Source organism: Pan paniscus, chromosome 19 (assembly GCF_029289425.2).
Source record: "Pan paniscus chromosome 19, NHGRI_mPanPan1-v2.0_pri, whole genome shotgun sequence".
Classification (NCBI taxonomy): Eukaryota; Metazoa; Chordata; class Mammalia; order Primates; family Hominidae; genus Pan; species Pan paniscus.
In genome coordinates this window covers 58,985,639-59,006,743 of record NC_073268.2, presented here as the reverse complement: position 1 = coordinate 59,006,743, position 21,105 = coordinate 58,985,639, and positions in this window count along the sequence as shown.

Here is a 21,105-nt window from a genome sequence, read left to right as displayed (position 1 = left end):
GGTATGCAAATGCATCGCCTAGAACCCCTTTAAACATCTTACCTGGGTCTTACCCCCAGAATTTCTGATTCAATAGCTCCAGGATGGGGCCCTGGACTTGGCATTTCTAACAAGTTCCAGATGATGTTGATGCTGCTGGTACTGGGACTGCATTTTGAAAACCACTCCGTCAGGGACAGGCAGGAATTTAGAGAGACCCTTTAGAAAGCACATTTTCCTGCCTACATTGTTCTTCCCACGCATGTCAGCCTGGTAAGGGGCGGGGACTCCAGGCCCATCATAGGATGTCTTTTCTGATTTTCTGGCTTACTGAGTAAAAGTCACCTCTCCCTCACAAATGACCCACGTGACTGTCATGTTTCCACCCGCCTTCTGCTTTCTGGAGGGAGGGACCAGCAGTCTCCTACGGATCTTTTGAATGATGAAATGGAGCCCTTCACCCTTTTATCTGTCTGCCAGCCCTGAAGAGCTCTGTGAAGACCCATTTATTGAATCTGCTGAGGTTTAGTCCCTCTGGGTTTGAAGACACCAAAGTCTGTTGGTCCCAGGGTCATTCATTATTGGGAAGCAGAGTCATTGTCCCCTCAGCCAGCCAAGTTTTCACCTCATACTTCACAGGCTGAGCAGTTAAGGGAAGAAAGCTTTCATCCTTAATCGCAAATGATTCAAATTGTTGGGTCAATGAGCTCCTGTCTCTTCTGAGGAGTGGTAAAGACATTCGACCTCTGGACAGGGACATAGGGTGTAATCACTTCCTCCTCCTACAGCTGTCATTTCTCTGTGTTATCTCAGCACTCTGGCAGAAGAGCTGGTTTGTAAGAGGAATAGCAGAGAAGGCCAGCTAGCTCGGCACAGAGGAGGCCGTGTAAGACAAAGAACCTCAATATGCTCCCCTCTTCCACCTCCCAGACACCTTGCCAATTGCAGATCAGCATTCATGAGGCTTTTCTGAGCCAGGTCTGACAAGGGATCAAACCACACTCAAGTAATGCCATCATCTTTCCGGGCAAGATGACTGCCCTTACTGTAATAACAGCTAACACAATCATTTCACCTAACATGTATTGAGTAGTACTTAGAACATGGGCTATATATTTTGTGGACGTTGCATTACACAGCTTATTTCTCATCATGACGTACATGCTATAATGAGATCCATGTTTCAGAGGAGGAAACTCATTCTGCAATGGTTAGTGTCATCAAAGGAAAACAGCCTGGACACATATGAAAGACAGAAAGACAGATTTTATTCAGATGATTGCAGTAAGGGACAGAGACTCTAATATGAATTGAGCTCAACTCCACCAAAGAAAAAGATGACTGAGGTTTTCTTTTTTTTTCTTTTTAAGGTGGAGTCTCGCTCTGTCACCAGGCTGGAGTGTAGTGGCACGATCTCGGCTCACTGCAACCTCTGCCTCCTGGGTTCAAGCAGTTCTCTTGCCCCAGCCTCCCAAGTAGCTGGGACTACTGGCCCGTGCCACCACGCCCAACTAATTTATGTATTTTTAGTAGAGACAGGGTTTCGCCATGTTGGCCAGGATGGTCTCGAGCTCTTGACCTCGTGATCCTCCCACCTCGGCCTCCCAAAGTCTTGGGATTGCAGGCGTGAGCCACCGCGCCTGGTCATGACTGAGGTTTTCAAAAGGGGAAAAAAAGGACTATGAAGAGTAAAAAAAAAAAAAAGAAAAAAGAGGGAACCAATATAGGGAGCAGGGGCCTACAGAGAAATGGAAAAATTACAGGAAGTGAGTAAAGGTAGAGAATTACTGAAAGTGGTTGGGACATTGGTGGTTTAGCAGCATTGAGTTTTCTTGAGCAAAGAGTCAACATGAGGGCTGTGGTCACCCTTACAGACATGACTCAGTGCAGGTAGGAGCCAGGCTTATGTGTGACCAAGCTTCTTAGCAGAGCATTTGGGCAAGGCCTTTACACCGCATGGGAGTCTGGAGTTTTCAGTAACTTGCCACACAGCAAGGCCACACAGCTGGTAGGCAGCAGGTGCTTGAGATTTCAGCCCAAGCAGTGGGATGGAGTTCTGAAACTCAATCCTATACTGCCCCTGAACACTGGTTTCTCACAGCAGCCCTCTTGTTTTCTGAGCTCACATTTCTGTCTTCCATTTACCTGTGGAGTTAGCTAAACCTGTGCTTCAGGGTCAGAAATCCTACCTCATATGTAAGTTCCCAGAGTGTCTGCCTCTGTCTTTTCTGCAGCCACAGCTCTGCCAAGAACAGAAATGTCCTTGGCCCTGGGTGGTCCTTCTCCTTACCTCCACCCTCACCCTCACCTCTTCAATCTCCTACGGATTCATGCCAGAGTTGAGAGAAGACCCTGAAACCTGAGTGTGATCTCTATTGAGGTTCCTAATGACAGCAAGACATCCTACCTGGCAACATTTTATCAACCTTAGAAAAATGTCCCCATCCATTGGTACTAATTAGCCTTTCCTGCTATAACACAAGTGAGTCAAGGTTCCCGGGAAAGACAGACAACAGGAAAACAGGAGCTGTCTGTGAAGGATCTGTGCAGTTCAACACAGGCCACTTATCTCACAAGCAGTGCATTTTGTAACCATAAATGAAAAATCTGTTTTTAACTTAAAAAGTATATGTACAAAGGGCATTATCAGGGATCTCCCAGCAGGCTCATCTGTCATCAAAAAGAGATGAAGATCAATTTGGCGTATTCTAGATTCTGTCTTTTCTAGGGATTGAGATGTGAACATATAGAGTCTAAATAGTTTCTGATATCTGCTTGAATGCCAGATGGCAACTGCATTCCTGACCTCTGGGGAATGCAAAGTCTGTCTGAAGCCCAAGGAGAGCTCAGAGCATCAAAGATCCTGAGGCAGGTACTAAGGAGGTGCCTCCAAGGAGGTAGGACTGAGTCATGACCTAGTCTCCAAGTTTGATTTCAGGGGGAAAGAAGGAGACAAAGGGACGTGAGGACTCAGAAGGCACGAAACCAAGCGCTTTGTAGTTTCTGTGCCTTTTGATTTTTATAACAACCGTGTGAAGTCAGTAACACTGTCTTCATTTCAAGAGTAAGAAGACTGAGACTCAAAACAGTCAGATTTCTCGAGGTCACAGTGAGGAATTTCTGGCCTTCACCTGGCTTCTGGTTATCATTCAGGGTTCATTTGCAATGTCTCTTCCTTGAAGGGCCTTCTCTGTCTAGCTCACGAGCCCACACCTGCCTCTTTACCTTCCAGGTCATTCTCTGTAATATTATTCTACTCTCTTGTCTCCAAAGTAGTCACCATCATTTAACACTTTGTAGTTATTTATTTGTTTTCTTGTTTATTTTCTACCTGCTCACCATGAAATACAAGCTGATGAGCAATCAAAAATGTGAATTGGCCGAGTGTGGTAGCTCACGCCTATAATCCCAACACTTTGGGAGGCGGAGGTGGGTGGATCACCTGAGGTCAGGAGTTCAAGACCAGCCTGACCAATACGGTGACACCCTGCCTCTACTAAAAATACAAAAATTAGTTGGGCATGGTGGCGGGTGCCTGTAGTCCTAGCTACTTGGGAAGCTGAGAGAGGAGAATTGCTTGAACCCGGGAGGCGGGGGGTTGCACTGAGCTGAGATCATGTCACTGTACTCCAGCTTGGGCAACAGAGGGAGACTCCGCCTCAAAAAAAAAAATGTGAGGGTATATAAACTCTGAGCCCATCTCCAGAATTTCTGATTCGGCAGGTCTGGGCCAGGGCCAAATGTCAAAAAGTTTCTAACATTTTCCCATTTCTGTTAATGCTGCTGGTCTGGGAACGGCACTTTGAGAACTAGGGCCCTAGGATGCATAAGATACAAAGAAACATTGATAAAGATAAAAAGTCAGAATGACCTTCACTTTCTAGTTCACTGCTGTGTTCCCACACCTGGGCTCTGGACAGTACCTAGCAGGTATTCAACAAATGGCTTTTGAATAAATTAATGAGTGAAATACTGAAATATGAATTAGGTCTGTGACACCAGAGACCATGTCTTTTTCCTCTGCAGAAGCCCAGAACTTTTTCCCAGTTCTCAGATCTTGACCATCACATACCTGATGGTCAATGGAAAAGAAGACCCCAGATGGCCTGGTGCAATGCCCTTCAGATAGAAAGACTGCTGTTATCCCATACAAAACATGGTATTAGTCCTTTCCAAGTAGGTTCTGATTAGGTACAAGGAACCAGGCATGCTATCTTCATTTCTTTGCAAGAGATCCAGAAAATATGTCCCATTACATGAAACTAGAGAGGGTTTGAAATCAGACCCTTTGGGAATATTACAACAGTGGCCCCCATCTCTAGCTCTGATGGCAGTGGCTGCTGCCATCATGCCGGCTGTAGCAGGGAAGTACATCTGTGGCTGCACACTCCATGGAGCCAGCAGGAGCCCTGCCCTTCTGCGTTGGGTTGGGAGCTTCCTGTGCCACTGCAGCCGCCCAAAACGCAGCTGCAGACCCAGGCCTCCTGCTCTACAGAGCAAACTGCCCAAACTGTAGCTGTGGATCAGAGCCTCCCTGTGCTCTTGGGGGAGCCAGGAACAGGCAGGATCTGCCTTCCCAGGTGCTCTGGGCCTCCTGCTCCAGGAAGCAGGCAGGAGCCAGGGACCAGCAGGAGCCCTGCCCCTTCCAGGTTGGCGAGGCAAGAGCTCCTGGGTGCAGCTGCGGCGCAGGACCCAGGCATCTCTGCAGCCTGCATCCTTGGGTCTCCAGAAAGGACCCGTTCCCCCACCTTACCCTCTCCCTGCCCCCCGTCCCTGCAAGCTCTGCAGTGCCCACTCCACTGCCTGGCCTCTCTCCCCTTCCAGAGCCTGCTCTGATCTCCCAGGGGGAATTGGGGCTGAGCCTCAGGGCCATGAATGGCAGCAGGAGGCAGATTGATTCCTGGCCGGAAGGGGCCAGATCCCAGTAAGGCCCCACCTTCCGGCCAGGGAGGGCCTCTTCCAGAGTACCCTCTCTGCGGATAGCTGGAGACGATGGGACAACCAGCTGCAGAGAGGAGCTACCCTTTCCGCTGAGACCTTTAGAGACCTGCAGAGATGTTGGAATGACTTGCCTTTGGAAAGGAGCCACCCTCTCCTGGGTCTCCTCTCTGCTAAGAGCTGAACACTCAACTTGACGACCGGCCTACAGAGAGGAGCTACCCACTCCTCTGAGCTGTTCTAATACTAAATAAAATTCTTGTTCATCCTTCAGTTGTCTGCCTACCTCATTCTTCCTGAACGCAGGACAAAAAACTTGGGCAAAGGCACTGTGGCCACAGAGGTTTCTGGCCAGAAAAATCGACATCCCAGAGATCCCATAACATCTCCACTTGGCTCCCCTGCTGGCCCTGTTCAGAAACCTTAGTTGTGTTATTATTGATTCAGAGAAGGGGAGTGAGAACTCAATTCCCTCTGCCAGATTTGATCCCAGACTCTTTCCCCGTGAACCGATGAAATCCACAGCTGGTAGTAATCTCTCCTGCCTCAAAACTCCCCTGACATTTTATCTGTAACCCTCCTAAACCACTTATTTCCTAGGTTGCACTATAATTATTCATTGTGTGCCTCATCTCCCCTGCTGTTCTATGGCCTTCTCATAGACAATGACAGGGTCTTAATCATCTCTGTGCATGCCCCAAATTTAGAACACAGCCTCAGATGCTGAATGAATGAAAGAAAGAATGAATAATACAAATGGCAAGAAAGCAAAGAGGAACTTGCAAAGAGAACTGAGATGCCATGGGTATGGTGATTTACTCTTTGTTAGGAAGTTATTTCAAGAGTACATCATGGTGAAGCATTCAAAACTTGTGTCTAGCATAAAGTTGGTGCTCAATAAATGTTTACAAAAGAAAGGCTGGAATTCATCTATTGTTCTACATTTCTGACTGATGTGGCCTCATCTCAAAAAAAAAAAATATCTGGAAAGTATTTTCTGAGTTGTTTTTCCTATAGGTGGATGTTGGAGATTTGACTTCAAACCCTGGATTCACTTGGGCTGTGTAGGTCTTTGAGGTGTTAGTCCCTGGAATAGCTGAAATTTAACTGGACCCTAGGGATGAAGTCCTTATTTAAAGAGTGGTCACCAGTTGCTTCGAACTTGCTTCATTGCACAGGAGGGCTCCTTCTCCCCTCGCAGACATAACTTCCTTGATTAAGAAGCCACACATCTGCCTTGGAACACTAAAGCGGTCACCTTCCAAGACCTTGGTCTTAGGGTGCAGGACTACTGGAAGAAACATTTAGAAATAGAAAATCAGGCTGGGCACGATGGCTCACACTTGTAATTCCAGAAGTTTGGGAGGCTGAGGTGGGTGGATCACCTGAGGTCAGGAGTTTGAGACCAGCCTGGCCATCATGGCGAAACCCCATCTCTACTAAAAATACAAAAGTTAGGCTGGGCGTGGTGGCTCACTCCTGTAATCCCAGCACTTTGGGAGGCCGAGGCAGGTGGATCATGAGGTCAGGAGTTCAAGACCAGCCTGGTCAATATGGTGAAACCCCGTCTCTACTAAAAATACAAAAAATTAGTTGGGCATGGTGGTGGGCGTCTGTAATCCCAGCTACTCGGGAGGCTGAGGCAGGATAATTGCTTGAACCCGGGAGGCAGAGGTTGCAGTGAGCTGAGATCACACCATCGCACTCCAGCCCGGGCGATAGTGTGAGACTCCATCTCAAAAAAACAAACAGACAAACAAAAACAAACAAACAAACAAAAATACAAAAATTATCCAGGCAGGGTAGTGGGCGCCTGTAGTCCCAGAGACCTGGGAAGCTGAGGCAGGAGAATCAACTTGAACCCAGAAGGCAGAAGTTGCCGTGAGCCGAGATTGCACCACTGTACTCAAACCTGGGTGACACAGCGAGACTCCATCTCAGGAAATAAACAAAGAAAACCAGGCTGTCATAAATGTTCCTAGCTTCAATACATGTTTCTGTTGTTGTTGTTGTTGCTGTTGTTTGTTGTTGTTGTTGTTGTTGCTGTTGTTTGTTGTTGTTGTTGTTGTTGTTTGTTGTTGTTGTTGTTTTTTGAGATGGAGTTTCAGTCTTGTTGCCCAGCTGGAGTGCAATGGCACGATCTCGGCTCACCAGAACCTCTCCCTCCCAGGTTCAACCGATTCTCCTGCCTCAGCCTCCTGAGTAGCTGGGATTACAGGCATGCGCCATGCGCCACCATACCAGGCTAATTTTGTATTTTTAGTAGAGATGGAGTTTCTCCATGTTGGTCAGGCTGGTCTCGAACTCCCAACCTCAGGTGATCCACCCGCCTCGGCCTCCCAAAGTGCTGGGATTACAGGTATGAGCCACCGGCCTGGCCTAACTGTTTATTTTTATCTTGTGCATCTAGAGCCCTGGTTCTCAAAGTGTAGTTCCCAGATCAGCAGCATTGGCAGCAATGGGAAAATATTAGAAATGTAAATTATTGAGCTTCAACCCAGACCTGCTGAATCAGAAACTCTGGGGACCTTATGAGGTCAGCAGGACAGGTAGCATGATCATCATTTCACTGATGAAAATGGAGATTCTTGTCCAAGGTCAAATGGTTAGGTAATAATAAAGACAAGTTCTGGGACTAGAATCTGGATTTTTTTTTTCCCTAGCTCCAGAGCTCTCTTTTCACTGGATTTTACTGTCCCACTCACTGTCTGTACAGACTATTTCTTCAGTCTTTTCTCTGCTCACTGGGTTTATGTTGAGCTCTTGTCAAAGCTGGCTACTATTTCCATAGAACCTGCTTTGAGCGCCTTTATTCCAGAACTACTCATTCTACTTCCAGCCCGTGTGCTTTGGGGAGCATATCTTGCAGGTTTGAAGGCACAGAACCAAGCCTCTCCAACTTCAGGGTCCACATGCGTCACCTGGGGACCTGGTTAGAGCACTGAGCTCTGATTCAGGAGGTGTGAGTTGGGGCGGAGTTTCTGCATTTCTAGCAGCATTCAGGTGATGGTCTCGGTCTCCACACTTTGAACAGAAGGGCAGTAGGCCCCTTTGGTGCTTTTGTCTATACTTTCTCCACGAAGAGCCTGCAAGTTTCTTGAGCCCAGGATCAAGTCTTGCCTGTCTTCATACTCCTGAGTGTCATGATTAGCTCTTGGAAGGGAGACAAGGAAGGAAAGAGGGAGGAAAGAAAAAAAGCACCTTTTCCATTGGCATCTACCTTTTTGAGCAGAGAAGTGGGAAGATAAGGTGCTCACTTCCAGTGTCTTGAAACCTCACTTCTATCTCTGGGTGCCAACAACAACAGCCCTGAAGCTCCTTTATAATTTTCAAAGTCCAAACAGAGGTAGTGGCAAGGTTTGTGGCTACCGAAGCTCTGGCATCCATCTGGCACATTGTTGCTTAGTGTACAAGCGAAGTGTGCATGAACATCTTTTGATTCGGAGAAAATGCCAGGTTTGAGACATAGCAACCTTGCTGGAGCCCCCTGAGGAAGCCACACCAATGTCAAGGAATCTGATTGTGTAGTTCTGGTGTTTGCCTATTGTTGGCATTTAAGATATAATCTCCTTAACTCCATAAACACTAAATCCAAGCACTTTGGCAGGCAAAACTGCCTGTGATCTCATAAAACATATAATGGCCATCTGGCAGAAACCATTGATGTTGTCAGAAGGAGATGGGAGATGGACAGCAATGTGTGAGTCATTTTTACAGTCCTCCCCGTGAAGACCAAAGGGTGTTGTTTGACAGCTCAGGAAACAGGCAGCCAAGACCCTGTCACTGTTTGGAAATCTCTGAAGACCTTTGAAGAAAGTCTCCCTCTCTGTGGTGGAAAGAAAGAGAGCCACGGTTTCTTGAGTGGTACAGGTGAGGCCATACCGCAAAGACTTGCACAGTACAAGTGGATCCAGAGTTTGAAGTAAAGTCTCCACCTGCCTTTCCTTAGGGAAAGCCACTGAGAAAGTCTGCACAGGGAAGTGGTGGCAGGGTTGTAGGTGTTTCCAAGCATCTTCAGTTCTAAGACTGTGACCCTTGGCTCCTCATACTGTCCTTGGCTATTGGTAAGAGGAAAAGTCTGTTCACACCACTTCATCCAGGGCTGAGAACTGAGCTGGATTTCCAGTTTGGGGAAATTCATGTTTACCTGGCCTCTTTGGTGAATATCTATGCCTCCCATGTGCACAGGATTGCTTCTGAGGCAAAGTCTGGTAGCAATAGCCAGCCCCATCTGTACCACCATTCATGTCCCCATTCATGGGTCATAAAACCTCTGCCCTCTAGCCATCCTGCAGAACTTGCATGGCTGAATGCACCACGCTCTGAGGCACTCTGTGCCTTTGTACACATTATTTCCTCAGCCCAAAATGCCCTTCCTTTCTTTTTTTTTTTTTTTTTTTTTTGAGATGGAGTCTTGCTCTGTCGCCCAGGCTGGAGTGCAGTGGCGAGATCTCGGCTCACTGCAATCTCCGCCTCCCGGGTTCACACCATTCTCCTGCCTCAGCCTGCCGAGTAGCTGGGACTACAGGTGCCCGCCACCATGCCTGGCTAATTTTTTTGTATTTTTAATAGAGACAGGGTTTCACTGTGTTAGCCAGGATGGTCTCGATCTCCTGACATCATGATCCGCCCACCTCAGCCTCCCAAAGTGCTGGCTTTACAGTCGAGAGCCACCGCGCCTGGCCCCCCTTCCTTTCTTTTCTCCACTTGATGAGTGCCTGTTAGCCCTTCAAAGCTCAGTTTAAGGATCTCTTAAGAGTCCCAAGATACCCCTTTCATACTTAGGGCAGTACCCCATGCCTCTCTACATGCTGCATATTTTGATTTTGTCTATCTGTCTCACCTGCTAGTTCATCTCCTCCTTGTTCACCTCTTGGTCTCTGTGCCTAGTAGAGTGTCAGCTACATAGCAGACGCTTAACAAATTTTAGATACTTAAGCAGAAAGCTGCTTATAATTATACCAAGCAAAAGACAAGGCCATTTTTGTCAAGGAGAGGGTGAAATGAATAGCTTGATTTCTTCCCAGTTTTATCATTAACATGTCTAATGTCACATGTTCAGCGGTAACAGGGAAGGGTTCCAAAGTCCTAGTTACAGTGACAGATTTCTGTTCAGAGCAAAGTCTGCAAAACACTGCTCCCATTTGTCACCTTGGCACTTCGGTCTTTATTGTGGTCAAAGCCACACACTATTTGAAAAGTTACTGGGTAATCCTAACCACAGATTTCCCTTAGGGCTAGTTAGGGGTCAAAGAATGCTTTGAAACCAAACCAAAACTTCCACCCAAGTGGAACTGTCTTGGTCTGAATCGTCCCAGATTCTGAGACAAGCGTCTAAGTGCAAGGAGATTATTTGGGAGAGATCCAGGATGTGCTAGGAAGAGAGAGAGGGGTGAGACAAGGAAGCAAAGGAAGCCAGTGCAAGGCGAACAGAAGAGTGGGCTCCTACTGAGGACAGCTGGGGCTTAATCCCCCCAAGAACTTCTGGACAGGACGTAGAACACACCTTAGGCTTGCCCTGCACTCTGTCTTCATTCTCACTATTTGCTCATCCATTCACCAGTTGGAAGACATCTGGTTGTTTCTAGATTTGGGTTCTTAACAATAAAGTTGCCTTAAACATCCATGTGTTTGTGTATACATATGTTTTCATTTCTTTTGGACAGATACCTAGAAGAGGAATCGCTAAGTTGAATAGTGGAATGATAAGTGTATGCTTAACTTTATAAGAAACTGACTGTTTTCCAAAGTGGCTGAACCATTTTAAATTCCTGCTAGCAATGTATGTGTGTCCAAATATTACCAAAAAAAAAACCAAACAAACAAATAAAACAAACAACAACAACAACAAAAAGCCTGTGGCTTGCTTTTTTATTTTCTTAACAGTGTTTTTAGAAGAGCACAGGTTTTAAACTATGATGAAGTCCAACGTATCAGTGTATTTTCTTACATGATTTGTGCTTTTCGTGCTTTAAGAAAGCTTTGCCTAACCTAAGGTCACAAATATTTTTTACTCTTTTTTTTCCCCTCAAGTTTGAGCGTTACCTCTTTTTTTCAGTTGTAGATCCATTTTGAGTTAATTGTAACTCTGATGTAAAGTAAGAGTTGAGACTGATTGATCTTTCTATCTATTGACATACGGCTACCCAATTGTTCCAGCAGCATTTATTGAAAGTACCCTTCCCCAGTGAATTATCTTGGTAATTTTACTCAAAATCAATTGGATACTTATACTTGTATCTATTTCTACACTTTCTATTATATTTTGTTCATTGATATTTCTACTCTTGCACCAAATACCACACTGCATTAGCTACTGTAGCTTTAGAGTAAATATTGAAATCAAGAAATACATGTCCTCCAATTTTTTTATTTTTCAAAATTCTTTTGGCTATTCTCTGTTCTCTGCATTTTAATATAAAAGAATCAGCTCATCAATTTCTAAAAAAAGTCTCGTAATTTTGATTGGGATTGTGTGGAATCTTTCTATCAATTTTGGCATAATTGCTATCTTAATAATATTGAGCCTTCTTATCCTGTCTTTTTTATTTTCTCTCAGCAGTGCTTTATACTTCCTGATGTATAGATATTGCACATGTTGTTAAATTTGCCCCTAACTTGCTCACATATTTATGCTATTTTAATGATGTTGTTTATTTCTATTTCATAGTTGACTATTTCTTCAAATGTATTCTTAGATTAGCCACATTTTAATGTACTTATATATACATAATTATACTGTTGTTTATTTTGCTTACTTACTTATTAGTTGTCTTGTTCTGGGAAGATTTTAAGTTTATGAGAATGTATAAAATAAAACAAGAACTTTGAAGAAGGACAGAGTGAAAAAGGGAGAATAAAAGGAAAGGGACATCAGGTAAAGCCAGACATGAAACTAATACACAAACACACGATAAGTTCCAATTAACATATGATAAATTGCTTTCTAGATGCCAATGCCAGTGTAAAAAGCATAATCTGATTATGACATAATTCAGAGCATCCTAAAGTGGCAAATTAGAAAAGCACAGCCGTTTCTTGTACTTTTCCCCAGCAGGTTCTCAAAAAACAAGATATAACATACCATGTAATAGAATGTATGGCCGGGTGCGGTGGCTCACGCCTGTAATCTCAGCACTTTGGGAGGCCGAGATGGGCGGATCACAAGGTCAGGAGCATCTACTATGTAGCTGACACTCTACTAGGCACTGAGACCAAGAGGTGAACAAGGAGGAGATGAACTAGCAGGTAAGACAGATAGACAAAATCAAAATATGCAGCATGAAGAGAGGCATGGAGTACTGCCCTAAGTATGAAAGGGGTGTTTCGGGACTCTAAAGAGATGCTTAAGCTGAGCTTTGAAGAGCTAACAGGCACTCATCAAGTGGAGAAAACAAAGGAAGGGGGGCCAGGCACAGTGGCTCATGTCTGTAATCCCAGCACTTTGGTGGGCGGATCATGAGGTCAGGAAATCGAAACCATCTTGGCTAACATGGTGAAACCCTGTCTCTACTAAAAATACAAAAAAAATTAGCCGGGCATGGTGGCGGGCACCTGTAGTCCCAGCTACTTCGGAGGCTGAGGCAGGAGAATGGCGTGAACCTGGGAGGCGGAGCTTGCAGTGAGCGGAGATCTCGCCACTGCACTCCAGCCTGGGCAGCAGAGCAAGACTCCATCTCAAAAAAAAAAAAAAAAAAAAGTATTAGGTTGGTGCAAAAGTAATTGTGGTTTGTCATTACTTTAATGGCAAAAACCGCAATTACTTTTGCACCAACCTATATAACAATTAAGGTCCTCTTCAATGTCTTTATGGAGGTTATGCTGCATTTGGATGTGCTGTTTCTTTTGTCACTTAAGATATAGAGTAGCAGTGCTAAGACAATGGTCTCCAAGGCAATTAAATTTGACTGCAACCTCAGGAGAGAGACACTGTATTGTACCTGGATTTCTTTCCCTGTTGGTCCTGGATTTCTTTCCTTTAGAAACTGTGTGAGGTCATGTTTGCTGTTTTGAACTGCTAAGTTTGGGCAACTTGTTATGTAGCAATAGATAACTAATATAGATTTTGGCCCCAAACTATCAGTTATTCAAAGTATGATTTATAGTGCTTACTTCATGCCAGGTATTTTACTAAGTACTATGTGAGTATTATCTTACTTAATCCTATGTAACCCTATGAGGAATGAACCATTATCAGACTATTTTACAAGTGGAGAAATTGAGGGCAAGAAGCATTTATGCCAAATAAAGCCCTGGGAGTCTGATTCCAAACTTTGGGCTTTTATCATCCTGCAATTCTGCCCCTTCTCCTATCTCTCCTAAGAAGATCAGGCCAATGGGTTCTGTGTGGGATGCCTTCTCACTGGGGACGATGGATATTCTTCCCAGGATGGTGAGAACTGGTTCTCAAGAAGTGTAAAAAAAAAAAAAAAAAAAAAAATCTTAGTACACTGGTTTGTGATCCTCTGAAGCTCAACCCTACCTGCCTAAATTTTATTCCTTAGTACTTAATTTCTTTTTTGGGGGGAGAATTTAAATAAAATTTAACTTTTCTCTTTAAGGGAGGATAATAAAACAAAAATTGAGAAACACAGCTTTATGACAAAGGCCAATTCAGACTTCTTCTCTGTAAGCCAGGAAGTTCCTGATGCAAAGGAGCTTCTTAGTTAACACTGTTGGATTGATAGACTCTGGTCTATGAGGTTTAAATCTGTACTGTGAAAATAATATCTCCAGCAAGAAATCAATAAATAACACAAGCTAAAGGGATGCTCTGGGTTCCACAGGAAACCAAGGCCTCTGCAAAGACCGGAGGCAGAGGCAACACTGCTCTTAAGAGTGAGGGTTCAGAGCTGGCTGACACGAATACCACCTGTCAGTAACTATGATGGAAAATATTAGTTTACATTCTTCAGTTCCCTGGTGACTGACCATATTAGGCCTGAGCAACATATCTTACCACACTTGCTAATCTGTGGATTTCTAAAAGTGGATAATTAGTCCAGACAGCTAGAGCTCAAAATGAAACAAGCTTAAGTCTTTCAGGAATTACAGCAGGTGCCTGAGGGGGTCTGCCGTTCAGGCCTGACCCATTTCTGCCTGTGCCTGGGAGAGAGCTCATCTCCTCAGACTGATAGATCTATTGGCACATTCACCCATTTATGCCCAAACTGAGGGCTGCTACCCTGGCAACATTCCACTCCGAGATAAGGCAGGAAAGTGGTGGCTGAAGCCTGAGTTCTTCTTCCAATCACTGCATCCTAAGCATATGGATAAATTCAGGCTTATGAGAACGTGATGAGGGTAAGAACAGAGACTCAGCAAGGCTGCTAGAACTGCCCAGAGTCACTCAGCCAGTCAGCAGCAGAGTTGAGCTAGAGTCCCCAGAACCTGACACTGTCCAGGGTTTTTCCCATTAGCCCACACTGTCTCCATGCGGGTGTTTGCTCTCTGAAGCTCTCCTCTTGGGGTAAGGAGAATGAAGGAGCCCAATTATTTTCTCCCAGTAGAGTTCATGGCTTCTCCCTTCCCAACCCTCCCCACCTTCTGTCTGGTTTGAGTTTACTGTCAAAACATGCACAGTCAAATTACTTGTCTGCAGACATTTTTGCTGGCCTTAGTGTATCCACAAGAGAGCTGTTAATGATTACCCTTCCTGCCCATACTTAGCTCATCTTCAGAAGGGAACTGCTCATTATCATTCTCTGACTGCAGGCTGGGCCGGCTGGAAACAGTCAGTCAGGATTCTAGCAGTGGTAGAGCTGAGTCCCGGCATTTTCTGCCGTTGGGTCATATTGCTACCAAAAGTGACTCTCGGCTCTTGGGAGGCTGTGGGCCTGTGGTCCCTCAGGCCAGGCTTCTTGGAGCTTGTGAGAAAGTAAGTAAGTGGGGGCCAGGGAGGGGGGCACTTTTGTTCATAGTTGACTTCCAATGGCCCCCACCAAAGCCAATTACATAATTATCGGGACTCAATACAAAATAAAAGTGTGGAACTCTTTGTTCAAAAAGTGGAGAAAAGGTGCTTTTTCTTTTATCCCACGGTCTCTTTCAACTTGTCATGATTTTTTTTTAATTTTTTGCTATTGAATGTCACTCTGTCAAGAGAAATTAAAACTTTAAATTGTTGTCATAAATTTTAACAATCATCTTTATATTGTGCAATGCCAGTTTTCAATAGAAACTAAAAAACTTGTGCACAGTAAAGGAAACAATCAACAGAGTGAAAAAACAACCTACAGAATGAGAGAAAATATTTGTAAACTCTTCACTCTACAGGGGATTAATATCCAGAATATACAAGGAACTCAAGCAAAAACAGCAGAAAAACAAACAATCCAATTTAAAACATGGGCAAATGATCTGAACAGACATTTATCGAAAGAAGACATACAAATGGCCAACAAATATATGAAGAAATGTTCAACATCACTAATCATCAGAGAAATGCAAATCAAAACCACAATGAGATATCATCTCACCCCAGTTAGGCAGGCTATTAGCAAAAAGACAAAAACAACTAATGCTGGTGAGGATAGAGAGGAAACAGAACTCCTATACACTGTTAGTAAGACAGTAAACTAGTACATCCACTATGAAGAACAGTATGCAGATTCCTCAAAAAAATTGCAAGTAGAACTACCATATGATCCAGCAATCCCACTACTAGGAATTTATCCAAAGGAAAGGAAAATAGTATAACAAAGAAATATCTGCACACTCATGTTTACTGTAGCACTATTCACAGTAGCCAAGATATAGAATCAATCTAGGTATCCAATAACAGATGAATAAATAAAGTATGCTATATACGCACAGTGGAATACTATTCAGCCATAAAAAAGAATGCAATCCTGTCATTCGTAGCAACATGGGTGGAATAGGAGGACATTATGTTAAGTGAAATAAGCCAGAAACAGAAAATTAAGCATTGAATGTCTTCACTTATATGTGGAAGCTAAAAAAAAAAGTTGATCTCATAGAAGTAAAAAGTAGAACAGAGGATACTAAAGACTGAGAAGGATGTAGTAAGGAGGATAGGAAAAGATATCTTAAAGGATACAAAATTACAGCTGGATGGGAGGAATAAGTTCCAGTGTTCTAGAGCACTGTAGGATGGCTATCATTGATAATAACATATTATATATTTTTAAATACCTGGAAGGAAGATACTGAATGTTCTCAACACAAAGAAATGGTAAAGGTTTGCTATGATGGATATGCTAATTACCCTGATCAAATCACTATCCATTGCATGTATTGAAACATCACCATGTACCCCATGAATATACACAATTATGTGTCAATTAAAAAAAAAAACTAAAAATGCAACTTATAATGGTGTTTAACTCCTAGGTGAAATCACCAGAATTACACCCAGCATATCTCTTAGCTTGCACATGCATATGTATTTTGTTCTTATCAGAACAGGGGAAATCCTGCACAAGAGTAACTCAACTGTTTTTATTTCACTTCCACCTTTGGCTTTCTGATGAAAAAATTGAAAGGACTGAAAGGAAAATGAACTTTTTCTTTCCTTTTACGTCATCATTTTCAACATAAATGGTTGGCTAATACAGGGAAGGAATATAAGAAAGAAAGCTTATAATAGAATTCCTTAGTTGTGTGTGTTTCTCAACGTGTTGCTGTCCATTTTCTCCATTTGCAGCAAGTTCTGGCTGGAATGGAAAGCATGGCCTCTCAGGGATTTCCATGCCCCTGACTACTCATTTGTAAACAGAACACACATAGCCTGTACTTACTTTGAGTCTTGCTGAGTCCCATGCATGGTGGGCCTACCAGAATTCTGTGCTCATGGGGCATGGTGAACACTCTATATAAATGGGGTGGCAGGTTGCGTGTATCTCTGCTTCATGAGCATGCTCCATTGTCCCTTTGGACTTCACTTACAAAATGGAAGTTCAAAGGTAAAATGAGGAATTTCAAGATGACGGGATGGCAGTGAAACATAAAACCAAACATGAGGTCCTCTTGAGCACGGGGCCGTGTGTGACAAGCACACATCACAGGCCCATGAAACTGTCCCTGGTACCCACTCTGCCCCCATAGACCCAGGCCTCAATCTGCTACCAAGAGACAGAGGAGGAATGTTAGAAATGGCTGGAATTAAGTAGCAAAGTATGAGACAGCAAATCTGTGAGGGAAGGAAAAAGTGTGTTGAGGTTCAGATGTTCTCAATCCTGACTGCTCTTTAGAATAACCTGGGGAATTTTAAAAACATGCAATGTCTAGGCTCCAGGTCTGGAAGTTCTGATGTACTGGATCCAGGGAAGGTCTGTACATGGGTATAGCTAGGTCATGCTAGGATGCGGCCAGAATCTGCCATGTTTCACCCTCACGCTCTGCACCAGCTCAGCTGAAATAGGGTTACCTGAGGCTGCCTCTAAAGACAAATAGTCTTGAGTGTCTGTTTTCTTTTTGGAGGGTTTTTTGCTTGCTATTTTTGGAGCTATTCTATTAAATTGTTCTAATTAATAGTCATTGACACAAAATAACAATGTATGTTCCATCTTTTTCAGCTAAAATCTAAACTCGTTTTTATCATGTCCAAAAACTTAGTGCAGTGAACACAAATACTTCGTCTGGACCACTTATTAAAGGTGCAATTCGACTCTTCATTTCAGCTCATCGCAGAGCATAGATGGCTCTTCTCCATGTTAGGGATGGGTATGGCTAGTGCATCACCCAAACCTACCGCATGCTTCCAGGTGTGTCCGTCTTTAGGATTCAGGTTTCAGATGTACTCCTGAGAAATATGGACGAACTAACCTATAAATTTGAAAGTCTCACTATTTAAAGAAATCTCACACCGAATCTATAATAAGAATAATAGTCTACTTTGACCTTTAGTCAGTATTTAAGGTTATAGCTCATTTTACAATTAAGATCAATGAATATTTACAAGTTAAAAACTTCTGCTGGGTATAGTAAGAAATGCCCATAATCCCAGCTACTCAGGAGGCCAAGGCAGAAGAATCGCTTGAGGTTAGGTGTTCAAGACCAGCTTGGACAAAATATCAAGACCTCATCTTTAAATAATTTTTGTTTTAATTAGCTAGGTAGGTGCAGTGGCTCATGCCTGTAGTCCCAGCTACCAAGGAGGCTAAGGCCAGAGGATCACTTGAGCCCAGAAGATTGAGGCTGCAGTGAGCTATAATCGCCCCACTGCACTCCAGCCTGGTGACAGAGCGAGACGCCATCTCTTAAACAAAATTAAGAGACACTCTTGTTTTTGCCATTTTAAAAAATATCTCATTCTAGTACAGACATCATGAAATATATAGACTGAATGTCAGCAACAATTCAGCCCAGAGATTCCCCAACCTCATCAGCATTGGTTGCTTGGGGCAACTCTGCTAACTGGGAGTCCCATCCAGAGATTCAGATTCCCCACATCTGGTCTGGGACATGATTAGTCATTGTACAAAAGCTCCTCTGCTGATTTTGATGATCAAGTAGGCTTTAGAATAATGGATCTAACTCCAAAGTCTTATATTTTAAGCACACTTCATCCCTAGTACTAAAGTAAAGTCCTGGAAACAAAGGACTAAAGATATGTTTTTAATATAAATTCTAGAAAATATAGAGAAATAAAAAGAGAAAGGTTATCCTTTATCCTATCAACTAGATAGAACTACTGTTTGTCTTTCCAGTCTTTTTTTTTTTCTACTGTGTAAGTGAGTGATGTTCAAAATACTATAGCATGGGCATTAACCTACGATTGTTCACTGTTTACACTGTTGAGTATATATCAGGTGAAAATCAACCCTAAGTGTAAGCATATATACATATATATGTAATTTTTGTTTTTTATTTATTATTTTTTTTTTTTTAGATGGAGTCTCGCTCTGTTGCCAGGCTGGAGTGCAGTGGTATGATCTCAGCTCACTGCAACCTCCACCTCCCGGGTTCTAGCCATTCTCCTGCCCCAGCCTCCTGAATAGCTGGGACTACAGGCGTGTGCCACCACACCCAGCTAATTTTTGTAGTTTTAGTAGAGATGGGGCTTCACGATGTTGGCCAGGATGGTCTCGATCTCTTGACCTCGTGATCTGCCCAACTCGGCCTCCCAAAGTGCTGGGATTACAGGCATGAGCCACCGCACCCAGCCTAAGCATATGATTTTTTTTAAAAAAAATTATATGACATAGTATATACAATTTGGTAACTGGATTTTTAAAAACTTCAATATATTTTTAATTTAAAAGGGGGAATTCTATAGGGTTCAGCCCCCAGTTTTTTCCTCTTTTCACACTATCTTCTTTCCCTAGACAATTCCATCTACTTCTGTGGCTTCAATTCACAACTATATTTTTCCTACCAGATTTTACCTGTCACCCCAATTCTTCTCTGAGGCATTAGCCCTCTCTCTCTAATATTACTGATTAGCAGACATGTTCACAGGAACGTCTCTCTAGGCACTTTGACCTCAATATATCCAAAAGTAAACTCAGGATGTTCTTCCTCCGATTCTGAGGAAACCAGACGCCCAAACCATCCAGACTATCAAGCACCATTCTTGATTCCTTCCTCATACTCAGTGCTCTACAAATGTAATCAGAGACCAGATTAAATGGATTCAGCTTCCTAAAGATCCCTTGAACATAACCATTTCTCTCCTCTCCACGGCCATCTCTAGACCAAGCCATTATCATTTGTCACTTGGACAATTGCTGCACATTCCTACCTGAGCCACGACTTACTCCCATGAGAGTGAACAAATAGTAATATAATATTTTGAAAACATTTACTATGTTTTGCTCACTGATTCATTTTTTGCTTTCCATAATGACATTAGAGATATACACATTAGCCAGGCACAGTGGCTCACACCTATAATCCTAAGACTTTTGAGAAGCCAAGGAGGGCGGAGCGCTTGAGCTCAGGAGTTCGAGACCAGCCTGGGCAACATGGCAAAACCCTGTCTCTACCAAAAATACAAAAATTAGCCAGGCATGATGGCAGGTGCCTGTGGTCCCAGCTACTCGAGAGGCCGAGGTGGGAGGATTACTAGAGCCAGGGAAGTTGAGGTTTCAGTGAGCCATGATCGTGTCACTGCACTCCAGCCTGGGTGACAGAATGAGACACTGTCCCCCAAAATAGAAAAGAAATACGAAGAAATATACATATTGAGGCTGAGGTTTGCTGCCCAATGAAGGAACAAATTCTGAAAATGAAAAGTCAAATGCTTCACTTTTTACTCCAAAAATTGGCTTATAAAACTGTAAAAGGGTAAAATAATTTTGAAAGTTAAAACTTTGTTTATAAACAAGAGCTTTTGTGAAAGGAAAATAGTTTTGAATCCTCAAAGGCTAAGAGCCTAAAGGACATCAAACCTAAAGCTAATGCTATAAACACTGAGGTTAGGAAGAAAGCATCACCCTGTCCTCCCAAAAGAATATCTCCTCCAAGGCCAGGTGCGGTGGCTCACGCCTGTAATCCCAGCACTTTGGGAGGCTGAAGCAGGCGGATCACGAGGTCAGGAGATCGAGACCATCCTGGCTAACAGGGTGAAACCCCGTTTCTACTAAAAAATAAGAAAATAAAAAAATAAAAATAGCCGGGCCTGGTGGCAGGCGCCTGTAGTCCCAGCTACTCCGGAGGCTGAGGCAGGAGAATGGTGTGAACCTGGGAGGCGGAGCTTGCAGTGAGCCAAGATCACACCACTGCTCTCCAGCCTGGGGGACAGAGCAAGGCTCTGTCTCAAAAAACTCAAAAAAAAAAAAAAAAAAAGAATATGTCCTTCAATATGCCAGTTGTCCAATTGTCCTCCCAAAAGAATATGGCATTTAAAGGGTCTAGGAGAGAGTGGGGCAGGGATAGAAAGGGGAGACAAATGATAGAAGCCCTAGATAATTTTGCAAAGATCCTAGTATAGAGAATTCATCACTTCCTAGGGTTTATATGGAAATTTGGTATTCAGCATGACCCTGAGGAGAGAATTAACAAAGAGGAGAAATCTAAGTATTCTCTCAACAGAGACAGAAAAAATATATGATAAAATTCATCATTACCTCTGAGATAAAAACATTCTTAGCAAAATTGGAATTCTTAGCAAAATAGGAACATCTTTAATACAATAAAGATTATGTACAATAATCCTACAGTAAGTAAAGTTTAAGTGTTATCATACTCAATGACGAAATAGCAAAGTTGTTTTTCTTTGAGCTT